The following is an 18,474-nucleotide window of genomic DNA, read 5'->3' on the forward strand; positions in this document are numbered from 1 at the left end:
GAAGAAATCCATGCCAGTTCTCTCTCCAGTCCAGTAAGAATGAATTTGTCTAGCGGCAGGGCGTGGTCAGTGTAAATGAGTTCTAAAAGGGTCACATGTTGAGCAGCATTTTTAAAAGTCATTTCTTTTAGAAGTCTAGAACTTAACTTTGTGTTTATTTTACAAATGCCACCTTTAGTAGATGTTACTAATTTGAAAAGAATTTTCATCCCCTTTAGTGAAAATGATTTGAGGTATAATGAAGTCAATACCTGAGTACCTGGAACTAACCCCTCAGGTAGGAGACTACTTGGAATTAACGAAATTAATGAGACAGATGAAGTCATGAGTGAGTAGGAAAGGGCCAGATGATAAATGTGTTTGGTTTTGTGAGCCATGTGGTCCCTGCCACAACTGCTCAACTGTGCTGTTGCAGCATGAAAACAGGTATAAACAACATGAGCAAAGAAGCATGGCTATGTCCAAATAAAACTTTATTTAGAAAAACAGAGAGCAGAATAGATGAAGCCTGTGCACCATAGTTTGCTGACCCCTGGTAAAAGATATCAGCCCTCTGAGGATTATATTTTGGCACGTTACTAAAGAAATAGTAACAATATTTTGGCACGTTACTAAAGAAGTAGTAACAATAGTAACAGTAATGTTACGTTCACACAGAGAAAATATTAGAATTCCTGGATATAGAACAGGTATTTAAAAAGTGTACCAAAACCAGGTGAGTGGTACACACCTATAATCCCAGTTACTCAGGAGGCTGAGGCAGGAGGACCACAAGTTTGAGGCCAGCTTCAGCAACTTAGAGAGACCCTGTATCTTTTTTTTTTTTTTTTTGGGGGGGGGGTAAGGGTATAAGTAGATAAAGTGTGTCCTGACTCCAGCAAGCCTTTTCTCAAGGTTTGCAGGAGCCTAGGCAACAAGTTCTTAAGTGAAGGGCCAAAGATGACCAGAGAGATCCAGGCAAAGAGACTAGACAGTTGTACACCATTATGTTCTCCCAAATATTAAAAGTGAAGGGGTTAAGTGCATTGAAGTGGGAGTAGAGGAGGGAGTCTCTGACTGTGGGAGAAGTTCCAGACTTTTGCCAATATGTTCATTCCAAATAAGAATCCATCCAGGAACTTAGGGAAGTAGGAGCTAGAGAGATAATTGGGCCCTGGCCTAGTAGGCAGTTCAGAGAAGAGAGTCCATCCCAGCAGGAACATTGGACTGCTCAATAAGCACCACTTTGGACTGGTAAAGGAATGTATGTTAGGTGGGAGGAAGACTGGAGAGCTGATGGAGGACAAGGCATGAGAGGAATGCGAGGAGTGATTGATGAGTAACTCAGAAACCTGGAAACTGAAAACTTGTGTTATCAGCAGCTAACTTAGTCATTCAGGTTTCCCCGAGGCACCACAATTCCTGGGGTACTGAAAGATTTAATTAAGGCACCTCTGGAGTATGTGAACTAGTTACTGATCAACAGATCAGGTAGTTGCCAGCATGTCCACTGCAGGGACTGGAGAAGAGGATCAAAACCCAAGAACCATGTAGCGCTGACTGAATTAGGGCTAAAGGCATTATGCTCAGCTAGGGCAAAACTGTGAGAGCCTGAAATGAACTCTTTTTTGATAAAGTCTCACTTATACCTCCACAGGAAAATCAAACACTTTGCCTAATAGGCATTGTTCCATGAGAATCTTATGTATGGAAAGTCATATTCTCTACTTTTTTTTTTGACACATAAAGAACTTTTACATTGTGAGGAGTTTAAGAGATGCAGTGAGAATTGAACTTGGAAATTGAAGCAGTTTCAAGATGAAAAGTGGAAACAAAGAACAGCATAAAAGGTATTATGTACAGTAGACGTTGCAAGTGAGGATGAATTATTGTAATGTAGACTACTTTAAAAATAAGGAGAACAATACTTTTAACCTTATGTGTATATTTAAACACTCAAAAAAACATTTCTACTTTTTATGACAAGGGAAAGTAAAGGAGAATACTTGATATTAATTTTATAAAGGCAATATGAAGGTAAAGCATGCTTTTATAGCCACAAGGAGACCCATGTGACTGTGGGCACCATTAATATAGATTTATTGTAGACTTTCCAAAAAGAGATACTCTATTTGTTTTTTTAATAAAATGCAGCCTTTCCCATCCTACAGAATAATAGCCCCCTTGAACATCACGATTAGTGGCTTCTCTAGATAAGATTTGCCAGGAAGGAAAAGTGTACCTTGGTTCCAAGAAATTAATATCTCCTTGGTGAACAGATTTCTAAACAGAAAACACACACACACACACACACACACACACACACACACCTTAACTTAGATTCCCATAATAGTTGGAAACAAGAGAACTGACACATTAGTCACATGGCTCTCTGACAACCACACTTGAGGAGCTGCTGTTGAACTGCAGAAGTAGAGGAACTGAATTTGAGATAAATTGAATTGTAACATCTCCTAAGTGAGCCAGGAGAGACAAGGTAGCTTGCTCAGTGCTCACAACACTGATTGTACTGAACAACCTCAACAGCATGAATAAATCTGCATGTGAAGAGTGGATGTGGACAAGAGCCAGGTTAGAACATCTACCTCCAGGTCCAAGTTGATTCTAGAAAATAACCACATTCAGAGCAGCCCACCAGCATTAGTGAAGGTCCTTGTACATGCAAAACATTGGAGAGGGGCAATTGCTATGTCAGCTTTTTTGCTGCTGTGACCAAAGACCTGATAAGAACAATTTTAAGGAGAAAAAGCTTATCTGGGGGCTCACAGTTTCAGAGGTTTCAGTTCACAAACAGCCTGCTCCATTCCTTGGGGCTCAAGGTGAGGCTGAACATCAGGGCAGAAGAGTATAGTGGAGGGAAGCAACTCACAAGATGATAGACTACACTCACCAGTACAAAATATGTACCCCAAAGGCACGCCCCCAGTGACCCTCATCTTCCAGCCACACCCTAGCTGTCTTCAGTTACCACTCAGTTAATTTTTGTCAAGGGGATTAATTCATTGATTGGGTTAAGGCTTTCATAACCCAATCATTTCACCTCTAAGCCTTCTTGCATTGAAGGCTTTTGGGAGACACCTCACATCTAAACCATAACACTGTGGAAACTGAGATCCAAAATGCAACAATACACATGAGCTTTAAATTTAGGGATCTGAGCAGCAATCATTTTAAATAAAGAAAAATACAGGAAAATGAAGGTAATAGCAAAGGCCACTCACACATGTCCAGAATGAACCCCCCCACCCCCAGTCATACTCCTCAATAGAAACTACAAGTGAGTCTGGGGTGGCTCCTGGTTCAAAGCCATGCAAAGCTGGGAGCATCTCTGACCAGCAGGAGAAACCCAAGCACACCATCTTCAGAGGAAAGAAAGCTTGGTTTTGGTTCTGAGGGTCTTGACCTTCACTGATCCTCCCATTTTCCATGTGGAGAGGTGAAGTCAGACACCCAAACAGGCCTTGCAAAGCTTTTGTATTTGCAGGAGCACCTGTGTCTCCACTGAGACCACATGTTTTGGAGATTCTGCCTTTCCTATGAAACATGCAGAGATTTGCTTACTCACCAAATGGTTTGCCTCCAATCCAAACAACCTTCTCAGTAACTATTTTCATGGTAATAAATTACCTTAGCAATGATTTTGAAAGTATTATTCTATATTGCAGACCCTTCCTCACACAAACTGCTTCATCACAGACCAATTTGGGGACTTTAGAGAAAAATAAACTCTTCTGGTTGCTAATCTCAGGGAGGACCCACCAGATCACATCCACTTCACCTCTCCACTCAATTTGCCCTGTGATAAACAGGTCTTTGCTAGTTTTCTGCCTGCTTTATACAATAGGGATAATGGAAATGAAATGAATACTTCAGAACAAAGGCAATGAAGTATTATTATAGCTGATGAAAGAATGATTTATTCTGAATGCCAATTGCTTAGAGCAAGGATTTTGCAAAAGTCAAATAATAAATGCTTACCATATTGGCAAAGTATTCCCTTATCGATCTTCTATGGAAATCAGATTTCAGATAGAAAAAATGCCTGACATGCTTAAGAATAGATTCCAGAGCAAGTATCTATGATGAATTGTTATCAAGTTTCTAACTTGCTTACAGTACATTTTCAGAAGCACCCAGATACTCAGACTTATAGTTTTCCTTATGTTTGTTGATTTCTAGAATCTGTAAGTTAATAAAATTTAAAAGTGAAACTTTGGACTCAGAAGAAAGCTGTAAGGCAACAGTTCTTGTGTTGCATTAGACTCACCTGGGGAGCTTATTTAAAAAGGATTCCCCGTGCCTTATCCTCCAGTGATTCTGATTCAGAAGTTATAGGAGCGCACAGGAATCTGCATTTAGACTAAATAGCCCACGTGCTTCTATCCTGATGGCTCTTGATGAGAGTTTGAGAAAAACTGCAACAGAGTACCTCCTGCTTTTGAATCAGGTTTCACAGGACACATATAAGAAAGAGGACAGAAAGTTAAGAGGCTTAAAATAGCTGAAATCAGAGCCGAGATCAAGCCTCTGGTTCAGAGTGTCAAAAGAGAGGAAAGGATAAAAAGAAATCTATATAGCCAGGCCACTCACCTTGCTCCCCTTCACCTGATCCACACCGAGGCCGCCTCTCACAAGAGAACCCAGCACTAATCCCCCGCAGTCTCTAACACACCCATTGTGTTCAACACTCTTCATTTCTCAGGAATCAAGGCAGGTTTTAGTAAGCAACACTGCAGATAAAAGATGAGGACTACTTAATGTCAAGATAAAAAAAAAAGGGGAATAAAAATACAGTCACACAAATATGTTGCCTGCCCTACCAAGTATTTAGAAAACATCTGGATAGTGTACTTAGTTTCCATTCACCCAGATGTTCTAGCTCTGGTTACAGAGCATGCCATTCATTCAAGCCTTTCATTTGGATGACATAGAAGTGTCTGATGAGCATGTTGCAGGGTGTGGGGTGATGGCACAGCTTAGAACCATGCACAGGCACTCCCCAGGTCCAAATAGATTCTGTCGTACAACTTGATCTGTAACCTGATGTTCATAATTCAGAGCCTGGCTTCCTCTGGAAACCATGTTCCATGATGTGGTTAACAGCTCAGGCCAGCCCATACAAGACCTTTTAATCCATAACATAGCCAGAGTAGGGTATGCAATAAAACACCCAGCTGAGATCTGGCAGTAAAATGCCCCTATGAAGCCGTGAGGAAGAGGAGAAGGAGAAAATTTTTCTCTTTCCTAGATTCAAGGATGACCCCAGGCAGAATTTTGAATAGAAGAAAACTGGTTTTGCTATAGCATTGCTTATTCTCCTGAGCATTACTTCCCTGAACTTTCTGTACTCTCCCTCCTAAAACTTGCCCTCCCTTTCCCTCTGGAGGATTCCATGTTCCAAAATGTACTGTGTCTTCCTTCATTTCCAGTTAAAACTCACATTCCTAAATGCAGTTGGTTTGAACTAAATGTAATGAAGAGAAAGTGGGACAAATTTGATTAAATACGTAAATGGTCAAAAGCCCCCTACCCTTACAAGTAATATTTGCCTTTTAAAATAGGTTGATGATCTTTAAAAAGTGAATCTCTAATTGTTGAAATGGTAAGCAATGCTGCATAATATTAGAACTACATGAATATTAAAGAGAAATATTCAGATTCTTTGGGGGGGGGAGGGAGATAATAGGTGAGATTTGCCTAGGAATCCTCTCCAGAGCTGTCTTTCTCACATTTGTACCAACAACTTCTATTATTCCACTTTCAAATGCCTAGATTTTGCAAAGACTATGCATTAGGTTTTGAAGCATCCAATATGGAGGCAATGAGACCACCAATATGTTTGTGGTGGGCAAGGACTGGGTAGAGATATATACCCACAGAACATACGAATCATTTCTGAATGGTTCTGCTGCTACCGAAAAATGTATTGGCCTAGGTAGACAAACACCCATGCTGATTGTATGTAAATATACTGAGTGTTTATGGTGAATCATGTTAATTAACACAGACCAGCACTTCTTAGTGATATACTACAATCAATATTGTTCTATTATGATATCATCTCTAATTAATTTTGGCTCTGCTGGTGAAAACAGCAGACTTTAGCTATACCGGGAAGGGAATTTGAAATATATATCACTTTACCATGGACTAAGCTAGTGACAAGCGAAGCTTTTGGGGGGTGGGTGGAAGAAATCATTCCACATCAGTGCACTCTGTTGTTGTATTTCAACCAGAAAGCTCTGCAGAGAGGAAAAAAACATAATCACTGCAGGAGGATTTAAGAGGCGGAAAGAGAAAGAAGCTATGTGACTGTCCAAGCTGGGGGTTTGAGTAAAATTCAACCAGAAGGACGGGCCACTTGACTGGCGCTTACTGCAAAAACTAAACACTTAGAGATTTCACCCCATTCTCTTTGTAAGAGAGTGAAATGTGTCTCTTTCTGATGTTAGGAGGGACTGGATTGGAGCAATAATAAAGGGGCTTCTCAAATCTAAATGAGCAGGTTCAAATCCCATCTCACCACCACTTTTCAGACATCTACTTTGGGACAAGGTCCTTATTCTCTCAAGTATCCTTCTCCTCATCTGTAATATGGGACTAATAATAGTTATTATCATCCACTACCTCAGAGAAAGCCATAAGGAAGAAGACATTCCTGAAGGAGCCTGGCACACTTTAAGCATTCATGAAGTGTAAGCTGTTATTAGGTTGAAGGAAATAATTTTGTGGCCTGTTCAGTTCAGTGTAATAATGGTCTACGTATAATAGCACCTTAGTCTACCTACCCAGACAAAATCATTACACTCCAGGCCAACTCTGCATCTCCTGTGACCTTGGGGGTCCAGGGTGGCAAGATCCACTGTTCCTTAAAGCTGTCCTTCAGTGACTTCAGGTTTCTCCCAGTAAAGGTAGCATGGTTATGGATGGGTGGGGGGGGGGATGACAAGTTAACTTTCTGAAAGAACATGACCATCTCCCTCATACTCTAAGACAGGACTGAATACAATCTAAAAAAAATGGGGGCCCTTTTCTTGCCTAGGTCTTGTAATGTTTAAAGATGAGCCTGTGGTTGATTTAATTTGATTTCCTATTTGCCTTTTACCTCTGGGCCAGAGTTAGCTCTGGACTATCTGGGCTGCATATTGTACAGCCAGCCTCCGATTCTATGTAGGATTCTAGTCCCCCCAAGTCAAGGCAAGTAGCAAGTTCCCTGGCTGAGGATGAAGCAGCCTTCACAGGTTGCCTCTTCATTATGCACTGCTGTAACTCATTTGCTATTTGTCCCTCACTCTAATGAGCACTGAACTCACTCAAAATACACTAAGAGATAGTTTTTATTAAACATGATATTAAGAAAAAGGTTAGCTTCTCTTTTAGCACTGCAGGCAATTACTGAAATATATGAATTCAAATGGGAGTAGAATTATAATAGGTTTCTTTTTTTTTTCTTAAGTCTTCCCAGATTCCACCCTTTCCCTTCCTCCCTTTTTCCTCCACTTCCAGCGCCATCCAATAAAACCGTAATGAGAACATATAACAATGTCCCAGGAGTCCCTTTGAGAGAGACCGTAGAGAGATCATTCACCCGGTTCCCAAGCAAACTCAGTACTAGATCATTATCACCTGTGAGCATCTCATCTGCCTCATTAGATCACAGCTCCTCATAGAGGAGGGATCATGTGTTTCTATGACTTTTTTGTTTCACCACCAGCTCCCACCACTCCCCTGCCCCAGCTCTGGGACGTTCTGAGATGAACTTAGTTCTGGGGATGGAAAGCAAACGAGTCCAGAAGGAACCTACAGCAGCTTGCAGCCTGGCACTTCATGGAGAACTAATCATTCCTGGGGACACTCTAGCACCTCTGTGGATGAAACAGTGATTCCAGTCTCTGTGACTTTTCTGCCTATGCTTCTGTCCCTACCATTGCTCTGCTCTCTGCCCCCAAAACTACTGCATCACATCTTCCATTATTGTCTCTTGGCCTGTTTAGTACACTTGTTTCCTGTGTATCTCTTGGTATCAGTAATTTCTGTGTGTGTCTAACATTCAATTTCTCAGGAAGGAAATATACTTAATTTAATTATTACAGAGGCACCTATATCAAGTCATCCTGGAAGCCACTAATTGGTCTATAGGTGGCCATATCTCTGACCCAGTCAGCTCTGGTCCGGGGTAACTGTGTTCCCTGGACCAAATAAGTCCTCTTGGGCATAGTTTTCTGTGCTAAGAGAAACTTTGGGCATGGTGGGTTCTCAGCCTTGCAATACTTTCCCTCCAGCAAAAAAAAAGATTAAGTTCTCCAAAAATGTCTCTTGTATGGCCAACTGGCTTGTGCTTTTGGCATGCAAATAAAAGACCTCTGTGAAAAATATGCACAAATCAAAAAAGAACTGCTAAATGCCAACACTGCAAGACACAGAAGAGTGATTGAATAAAATAGTACCCCTGATCTCTAGATGTCCATGGAATAACAGCCTATAACAGTAGCTAAGAGCATAGGCCTTGGGCACCAATTCAAATCATGGATTTTTTCTACTTACAAGCAAAGTGATCTTAACCTTCCTAGGCTTTAGTTTCCTCATCTTTAAAGGAGTGCTGGGAAAATACAACATCTTAATAAATTTTGTTTCTATAATAAAATGTGTAAGACTGAGTAATTTATATAAAAGAAAGATTTATTTTGGCTCATGGTTCTGGAACCCAGGAAGTCTAAAATCAGGTAGCTGGTGAGGACCTCTAGCTGCTTCATACCATGGTGGAAGTCAAAAAATGGGGAGAGGGCGTGAACACAAGGGACAAAAGGGTACCATACTCCTGCAAAAAGTAATCCATTCCTACAAGGAAGGCATCAATCTATTCAGGAGGGCTTAGGCCCCACCAGCAAAATCCTTCCATACTGGAGATTATCATGCTAAGTGAATAAGCCAATCCTAAAGACTCAAAGGCTGAATGTTTTCTCTGATAGGCAGATGCTAATTCACAACAAGGGAGTGGGGCTAGGGAAGAACAGAAGATGAGGCAGATGGAGTGAAGAGGGGAGGGGATATGAGGGTAGGAAGGATTGCACAATGAATCGGAAATTACTAACCTATATACGTATATGATTGCACAACCTGTGTAACTCTACATCATGAACAGCCAGAAGAATGAGACGTTGTATTCACTTTATGTATGATATGCCAAAATACATTCTACTGTCATGTATAACTAATTAGCACAAACAAAAACAAACAAAAACCTTCCATGAGGCCCCAACTCCTATCCCTGCCAGGGTTTAGGAATTAAGTCATCAACACATGAGCTTTGGGGGAACACATTCAAACCATAGCACCCAGGAAATGGACTCCATAGCTACACAGCCTGGTGCTTCATGGAGAATGAGAATATGGGAGCAATGATCCTTTACTTGGATGCTGCTATGATATATAAATTTGTACATCAATCATTTAACACAGAAAGATGCTGCAGAAGACCATCCATGTGTTTTCCAAGGTAACCTAAATGTTAAAATGAAAGTATCCATAAAGTGCCTTGGAAGGAAAAAAGGATAGAATGGGGGTCAGAAAAGCCTCTCCCAGGAGCTAGTTATTAGGACCAAGCTACTGGTTGGCAGGGTTGAGGCTAAAACCCTGGGCACAGTAAATGTGACTTTGCCCTGTGGCATCCCAAGCTGTAGCAGCTTCTCTCCCAGGATCTGACTGGAAGCCAGAGGCAATCATAGAGGTGTGCCATGTGCTAAAGGGCAACTACAGCCACATCTGTAGTAAACTGCTGCAATACTTGCAAAGTGCATCTCCTGTTGTAATGGGAGAACACAAGAGTTTCTATAGATTTGCATTGATTTTGTGTTCTTCTAGGTCTTTCCGGGTGTTATTATTGCTGAGCCACCATTTTGAGGGTTTGTTTACTTAAGTTTAACTGCTCTTAGGGAAAAACACAGTATGAAAAATACATGACTATGCTCTCAGATTTATTTAGCACAAGTTTTACTTCCTTGTTGGAGACTCAACTCAGGGTACTCCTTTGAAAGTCTAAATATCAACCAAGAAGGTTGTTAGAGGAGGAGAGTTCATTTCAGGACACAGCCACACTTGGTTTGCATCACATGAAAAATTAAACACAAAACTAATAGCCACAAAGATTTGGTTTTTCTCTGTGATTTCCTGAGACCAGATAGTGAAAACTTACACTTGTTTAAACTTCTGAATAAAGTGTCCTTTTTCATAACAAATGAACAGAACTAATTTTTGACGAGAGGTCCACAGTTTGTACTGTTAACATGACCAGAATCACGATGGCAGTGAGGCTTCTGTGAATCACCGAGAATATAAGGACCCTGGGTGTGGGAAAACAAATTGTTTTGATGAGCCAAGAAGCTAGGTGTCACAGCAGCAATTGTCCTCTGTCTCAGTTAAGCCAAGCTACTCCCTGCAACATGCTGAGCAAGTAGGTGATCAGGGACAGAGCGATGCATTAAAATGACAAGAAGAATCAGCTAAAACTCAGGCATCACTTCCTCCATTTTATTTTTCTGAGATAAAAATACTAAATTATTTTGAACTTCTTACCATCTTTCTTTTATGCATAAATAACTATCTTCCATTATATAAAATCTCTTTACCTTAGACATTTCTTAAGATATAGACAGATCCAAAGAACTGTTGCAAGACCTTGGCTACTTCATTACTTTGTTAAGCTACGTAATAAACAGAACTCTTTTTTTTTTTTTGTAACAGGTGTATTAGGATGCTTAATGAATAAAATGGGACAATGATTTAAAGTTCTACAAAAGGAAGAATAAGGGGACACAGATGTCACCCATGTCATTGGTGTTCATGTGGAGTTTATAACACTTTTACTGGTTGACACTGGAGGAAGGAATTGAGATGTAGCATATTTGAACAAAAAGTGCAACAGGGGGCCTTATAATTCAATATCAAGTGTGAGTCTTTGACCTTAAGTTCCATGAGAACTAAGTTGCATTCTTTGGCAGTGTGGTTCCAAGGTTCTACCTTATGCTTTCAAATGAAAGAGGAATTGAAAAAAATAATTTTGAAAAGTCATCACACGGTGATAGTTTTCCCCATCATCAGCATGTTTTTTGTAATAACACAAAACAAATAAATACAAATAAACAAATAAATAATTTTTTTAAAAGTTCAAGTTTGAACCTCAGTAGCAGTTTTTGGTTCTGGAACAAAAGACGATTTTCAAATTATGATGCTGGATTGATACAAAGTACTGTCTCCCTGGGGACACTGTTTCTCTTGCCATTATCAGACCCTCCCTTTCTGGGGAAATGGCATTCATGAAAAGAAGAGTATTCCTTATATAAAAAGAATACTTTTTTATTCCTTGTATAAAAAGAATACTTTTATAGGTTTATACTATTATAGGATGAACACCTCTTCCTGGAAACAATACTTATTAGGTCAGTGGATTCACTGCATTTTCCTTTTCTCTATGTTTTCATTTACTTAATTCTGTTCATCCTTATGGAAGTGTTTTGTGATACTGTGAATCAAGGTATTTTTACATTTGTCAGCTGGATATTTGAAGGGAGGAGGTGACATTGTGTGAAAGGAAACCCAGGGCACTGAGCCAATGCCTCATAGATCTGTAACTAACTGGGCACCCAAACCCCTGCTATTTCATAAGCATTCTTCTTCTGGCTCTTTGTTCAGAGGTCCAAGTATTTCCAAAGAAATGCAGTTCACCATCTGTAAATAAAAGAGATAAGAGTCTTTCCCACTTTCAACATCTCCATAGAATAAAAGGACTCCACAGATATACTCAATCAAATAAATAGATAAGTAAATAGAAATCTGCTTAAATAAATAAATCTCCATAGAATAAAAAGACCTATGGATATACTAAACAACTTTCCTTTTGTTCATTATTGATTCCCCACCACAATGCCTGTCACATAATAGACACACAATAAATGTTAGTTGCCAGGTACAGTGGCATATGCCTGTAATCCCAGCCGCTCAGGAGGATGAGACAGGAGGATCACGAGTTCAAAACCAGCCCCAGGAAAAGTGAAGCACTAAGCAACCCAGTAAGACCCTGTCTCTAAATAAAATACAAAATAGGGCTGGGGATGTGGCTCAGTGGTCAAGTTGCTCTGAGTTCACCGGTACCCCCACAAAAATAAATAAATAAATAAACAAACAAACGAATGAATAAATAAATGTTAGTTGAATTGAGGGATTGAGAAATCCCAGATTTGAAAGGGAAATTATCCAAGAATTCAACCTTTTTTTTTTCCTTTTCTAATTAAAATAAATGTACACATGGGATGATGCAATACATACATACACACACACACACATACACACACACATATTTGTATATACATTCAACAAGAAATTAAAAATCAAACATCCCTATAACCAACTACCTGGTAATTTCAACCTCTTTATTTTGCTTCAAATGATTCACTTTTATTCCCTTAAACTGCTTAACATTATGACATGCATTTGATACTTGAGATGAAAATAAGAATTTTTAAATATTTTCATGTAAACTCATTAAAATAATATCAATACATGAAATTCAATTTAATAGATCAAGAATATGGCATTTCTAGTGAGTACTGTGATTCCCTGTTCAATTGTATATACCATTGGAGAGAAGTTTTACCGTCTCCATACAAAGCTGAGATTATAACTTCAGAAATTCCAGAAGAATAAAAATGAGTCTTCTTCCTTGGGAGCAGGTTCTTATCCTGTCTACTCAGGTCAACCCAATGGCCTGGAAGCTGTAGGACAGTTTTAAAGAAAGAAATGGATGTGTGCATGCAAAGGAAGTCTAAGCCAATTAAAACACACACACACACACACACACACACACACACACACACACACACACAGAAGTGAACTGAAGAGAAAATTTAAGACAGCTATTTCTACTGAGTGGTTTACTTAGATGCTGATGAGGGGAAAGCCCTTCTACATTAGACTTTGGGATATGTCCAGATTTCTTTCTGAAGAAAAGTCCACCAAATTTTTTATGAGAATTTGGAGAGAGATTTTGGTTAACCCATTAAGTCCTAAGAATCCTGGAAATATAATAAATATTTAAATAGTATTTCTTCTTTTTTTCCTTTTTTATTTGTCAAAATTCCCACTCTAGTTCTTTTTAATTTTTTGTTCTAACTAGTTATACATAAAAACAGAATACATTTCAACTCATTATACAGAAATGGAGCACAACTTCTTATTTCTCTGGCTGTACATGATGCAGAGTCACACTATTTTTACAATCAAATGTGTTTATGGTAATGTCCATCTCAGTCCACCATCTTTTCCACCCCCACACCCTCTCCCCACTACTCCCTCCCCTCTATCCAATCTAAAGTTTCTTCATTCTTCCCTAGCACACACACACACCCATTATGGATCAGTATCCACATACCAGAGAAAACATTTGGCCTTTGGTTTTGAGGGATTGACTTACTTCACTTAGCATAATATTTTCCAACTTCATCCATTTACCTGCAAATGCCATAATTTCATTATTTTTTAAGACTCATTAATATTCATTGTGTATATATATCACATTTTCTTTATCCACTCACCTATTGAAGGGCATCCAGGTTGGTTCTATAGTTTAGCTATTGGGAATTGAGCTGCTATAAACATTGATGTGGCTGTATTACTGTGGTATGCTAATTTTAAGTCCTTTGGATATAAACCAAGGAGAGGGATAGCTGGGTCAAATGGTGGTTCCATTCCAAGTTTTCTAAGGAATCTCCATACTGCTTTCCATAGTGGTTGCACCAATTTGTAGTCCCACCAGCAATGTTTGAGTGTACCTTTCTCCAATATTCTCACCAACACTTATTGTTGCTTATATTCTTGATAATTGCCATTCAGTCTGGAGTGAGATAAAAAAATCTTAGAGTAGTTTTGATTTGCATTTCTCTAATTGCTAGAGATGTTGAACATTTTTTATATATTTGTTGATTAATTGTGTATCTTCTTCTATGAAGTGTCTGTTCTGTTCCTTTGCCCATTGATTGATTGGGTCATTTGTGGGGGGGGGGGGTTGGGTTTTTTTTTTAGTTTTTTTGGGGGGATTAAGTTTTTTAATATATCCTGGAGATTAGTTCTCCATCTGATGTGCATGTGGTTAAGTTTTTCTCCCATTCTGTAGGCTCTCTCTTTATGCTATTGATTGTTTCCTTTGCTGAGAAGAAGCTTTTTAATTTGAGTCCATCACATTTATTGATTCTTGATTTTTATTTCTTGTGCTTTAGGAGTCTTATTAAAGAAGTTATGTCCTAAGCTGACATGATGAAGTTTTGGGCCTACTTTTTCTTCTATTGGGCACAGGGTTTAATTCCTAGGTCCTTGATCCACTTTGAGTTGAATTTTGTGCAGGGGTCTAATTTCATTTTGTTATGTGTGGATTTCAAATTTTCCCAGCATCATTTATTGAAGAGGCTATCTTTTCTCCAATGTATATTTTTGCACCTTTGTCTAGTATGAGATAACTATATTTATGTGGATTTGTCTCTGTGTCTTCTATTCTGTACCATTGGTCTACATGTCTATTTTGGTGCCAATACCATGCTGTCTTTGTTACTATAGCTCTGTAGTATAGTTTAAGGTCTGATATTGTGATGCCTCCTGCTTCACTCATCTTGCTAAGAATTGCTTTGGCTATCAAATAGTATTTCAGAGTTAGCATAAATAGTATATTTGTTGCTGCTCTATTTAGGTTTTTGAGTGTGCAACTGAATTATGTAATGTAAATATAAAGTATGTCATGCATAATTATATAATTATATTATAATGTTAATTAACATAAAAACAAATAAGCTCTAAATTATGATTTCTAGTATATTTCAATGCACCTATGTCATTTTAACTTAAATATTCACAGAATGGTAAACTTGGGACTTAATGAGTTTAACAGGCATGTGAAGGCTTTTAGCTGGTGCCATTTAGCTAACTTAAGGTTTAAATAGTGGAAAAACCAATAAGAATCCCACAGGAAAGATCCTTCTATAAAAATTAATTTTTGCCCCAAACTGCTTGCTTTGAGCACAAAAGGCACTCTGTTAGAGTTGAGAGTTTAAAACAGTAGCTATCATTCTTGCCCAGAGAGTGAATAAACCTGAAACTCATCAGCCATGTAGGAAAATTGCATCTGTCAATAAATGCATTCCTCCTTCATAGAGGATCCTAATATGCATTCCCCTGTGACCTCTGGATTCCATAATTATTAAAATGTATTTATAGTCAGAAGCAATTTAAACAGTGAACACTTATCAATACCTACATTGTATATAGAATACTAGGCACTCCAAAAGTGCTGAGTGAATAATTATACAGACTCTTTTTTTGTTTGTTTATCTCTTTGTTTGGGTACCAGGAATTGAACCCAGGGGCTTTCAACCACTGAGCCACATCCTCAGCCCGTCTTTTATTTTTTTACTTTGAGACGGGGTCTTGCTGAGTGCTGAGGGCCTCAATAAGTTGCTGGGGCTGGCTTTGAATTTGCAGTCCTCCTGCCTCAACCTCCTGAGCCACTGGGATAACAGGCATGTGCCACCATGTCCCACTCTCTATCTTGAATTATAAAATAAATGCTGAAAATTTTTATGGTAGTGAAGATTGGAGAAATTAACATTTTTATAACCTTTAACTGACTCTACTGCTAGTGATTAGACAGGCATAAAGGAACAACTTTGGTTTAATAAGTTTATCAATTAAATAAACATTTTGGAATGTACATAACAGCTGCACATGTTATACAAGCAGAAGCTGGATGACATCTGTGATCACAAAAGAGGAGACAAGTTGTGGTCTGCTTTTCCTTCCCTATAGCCGACTCTATGTCCATCAGAGTCATTTTAAGATCCCTGGTAAAACTGTTCAGGTGTGTGAAAAACAGAAACTAGTGTTTTTGTGTTTTTGAAAACAGAAAGTTTTAATCACTGGATTCATCTCCAGCTCATTCAGAAACATCCTAAATAGTTTTAAGAAGAGCAAAGGAAAACCTGAGCTGCATCATGTCCTGAAGATAAGGGGCTCTCATTCTGATGGGTGCTCATGCAGAGCTAAACGTGGAATAAAACACAGCCAGGAGACATTTGCATGGAATGATGGGAGGTGCTGTGGGAAATGAAATCACTGCTTGGGACAAAGACATGCCATCTACATGTCTCCGGTTTTAAGTGCTATGGGAAAGCACAGCCTGCATTTAAATACACAATTACCTTAATTTTCAACAGCAATATTTGTTGCAATAAAAATGTTACTTTTTTTTTTTTTAGGTTTATGGGCTCCAAATAGTGCCCCTTTCTTTTCACAAAAGTCTCCTGATCTATTCAAGTCCCTAAATTCCAAATAATCTTCACTGGGTACCAATGTTAGTCACCATTATCATATTCAGAAATTAATCTGAAAGACTTTACAATCCTCCACAGCTGGCTTCTCATTTTCCCCTTTCAGTTGTATGGTATAATGCACATTTTCTATTATAGTTATTAATAATAAGAGGGTATGGAGTAGCAGTTGTCTACACAGCTGGGGGAGACTTGCATACACAGGGGTAGGTATGCAGATGCATACTGATGCCCAAAGACTTGCATGAGTTATTTCCCCAAATAATCCTGCCTTTTTATTGTTTTATAAAGGTCTAAATTAGGTTGGCATAAATAAAAAATTCTCATTTTTATTTATGCATCTTGAATTCGCTTTTATAAATATGTAAAATAAATACATTTTGAGAGTTTAATGAGTTTTATAATTCCACTCCTAGGTAAACACACTTTTTGTGAGGGGAAAAAAAACACATAAAACAATTATTTCCTGATTTATTCCAAATTAGCTAAAGGGCCTAAAACATAAGAGAGCAAATAATGAATGCAAATAAGGAAAGACTCCATATACTGCTTTCCTTCAGCCCCAAATGTATTAGAACATGAGGATATGAAAATAACTAAGGGCTTTCTGCACTGAAACTTGATCCACGCTGGTATACTGACTATTTGGATCTGAACCAAGAAGATTTGGTGGGCCTTGCTCCACGAAGGCCAGAAAAAAAACCATTTAGGGACAGAATAGTATAACTTATTTCTTTAGATATTGCTGGCACCCTCTGCTTTTGAGTGACCCATCACCAGAAAATGTAGAGAGGGGAATCTTTATTCACTTCAAAAGCCAGTTCTCACTGTCATCCTGGAAGGAACAGTTACTCCATACAGTTCTGAGGTCACCAGACTCAGTTACCCTGGGAAATAGCTGAATTATCAGTGCAGCCCAGAGAACCAGCCGAGTGTGAGGGGGATTGCTGCCAGCAGTCGGTCCTGGTCCGCATTGCAATTCACAATTCCCCATGGGATTAACTACTTGACTGACTGTGGACATTGTCATTTGCATGTGTGTGAATGGAAGATGAACAGTTAGAAACAGAAGCCCAAGTAGTGAGAGCCCTCTCATTGCACATGGAGCTCCAGAAAATGTGTGTGTCCAAAAGGAAGTGGGAGCCCTTCAGGTGTTAGTATGTCAAGACCAGTTGAAATAAATGACATGTTGCTGTGGGAAAATAGAAATGTTTAATAAATCTCTTGTTCTTGATACAAGGTAATTCTGAATAATTTTATTTCTAAATAATTGGTTTTATAACTAGAATTTGCCTACTGACCCAAATGAACATTACTCTTTTCTTATTTGGCTTACCTTAGTGAAACTAAATTTAAAAAGAAAATCATGAGTATATGGAGGAAATACTTTTTCATGCCAATGTAACAGGATACCGAATCTGACTAGATAATACATACATAAAAAGATTCCTTAAACCCCAAGATTCAACTCAGATGATACATCTTAGAAAATGCATTTTCTTCATCGGATAAGGATAAAACTAACAAACTGAGGACATTGCCTTTCTAAAGTGCATTATTTACTGATGAAGCCTCTTGACACCTTTCTCATATTCTGGCTAAGGATCTTTCACAAATATTCAAACTCTGCTGCTACCTATTAATACAGGGAAGTGAATAACACCCTTATGACAAAGTGGAAACACACATGTCCTTTACCAGGCAGCGAACTCATTCGGCAGCCCCCTCTGTTCAACAGTAAGGGCAGGCAGAGGTTATTGGACATAGTTTTCCTAAACATTTCAAGGTATTTAAAAAGAATGCTTCCCTCACCCATAACAGGCAGAATATAAAGTGACCTGGCTCCCTTAGACTACTGATGCATTGAAGATCTTTCTACCTACTTGGTTCCATATCCAAGGAAGAAAGGTGCATGTGACTTGGTCTGACAAACCTATCAATGGGAAATCAAAGTTGAAGCCAGTGTCAAAAGAAGGATTTGTGAATGACAGGAGATTCATGTAAAATTCAGTGATCTGAACTCACCAATGACACTTGAATCTCCTAGCATTATTTCTATTCATTACTTCTAGGAAATGAAACATAAGTCAGGGGAATAAATCTTAACTGT

General features: G+C 38.7%; 1 protein-coding gene and 1 long non-coding RNA gene across 7 annotated transcripts in view; one reads left to right on the top strand and one right to left on the bottom strand.

The window, feature by feature from the left end:
• LOC144256909 (uncharacterized) overlaps positions 1-4,375 on the bottom strand; it is a 56,513-nt gene extending 52,138 nt beyond the window's left edge. The window contains exon 1 of the long non-coding RNA XR_013344313.1: positions 4,268-4,375. This is a non-coding gene — a long non-coding RNA (uncharacterized LOC144256909). The remainder of the gene's footprint in view (positions 1-4,267) is intronic.
• B3galt1 (beta-1,3-galactosyltransferase 1) overlaps positions 1-18,474 on the top strand; it is a 143,226-nt gene that overhangs the window by 35,005 nt on the left and 89,747 nt on the right. Inside the window, exon 2 of one of the 6 annotated variants that reach the window (XR_003300849.2) lies at positions 7,715-8,603. The exons of 4 other annotated variants lie outside the window; for them this stretch is intronic. The gene's annotated coding sequence lies outside the window, so the exon portion shown is untranslated. Of the gene's footprint in view, positions 1-1,728; positions 1,830-7,714; positions 8,604-18,474 lie in introns of those variants that run through there. One more of the 6 variants, XM_077802707.1, reaches the window with a different exon arrangement.

This window comes from Urocitellus parryii, chromosome 1 (genome assembly GCF_045843805.1).
Source record: "Urocitellus parryii isolate mUroPar1 chromosome 1, mUroPar1.hap1, whole genome shotgun sequence".
In the NCBI taxonomy this organism is placed as follows: Eukaryota; Metazoa; Chordata; class Mammalia; order Rodentia; family Sciuridae; genus Urocitellus; species Urocitellus parryii.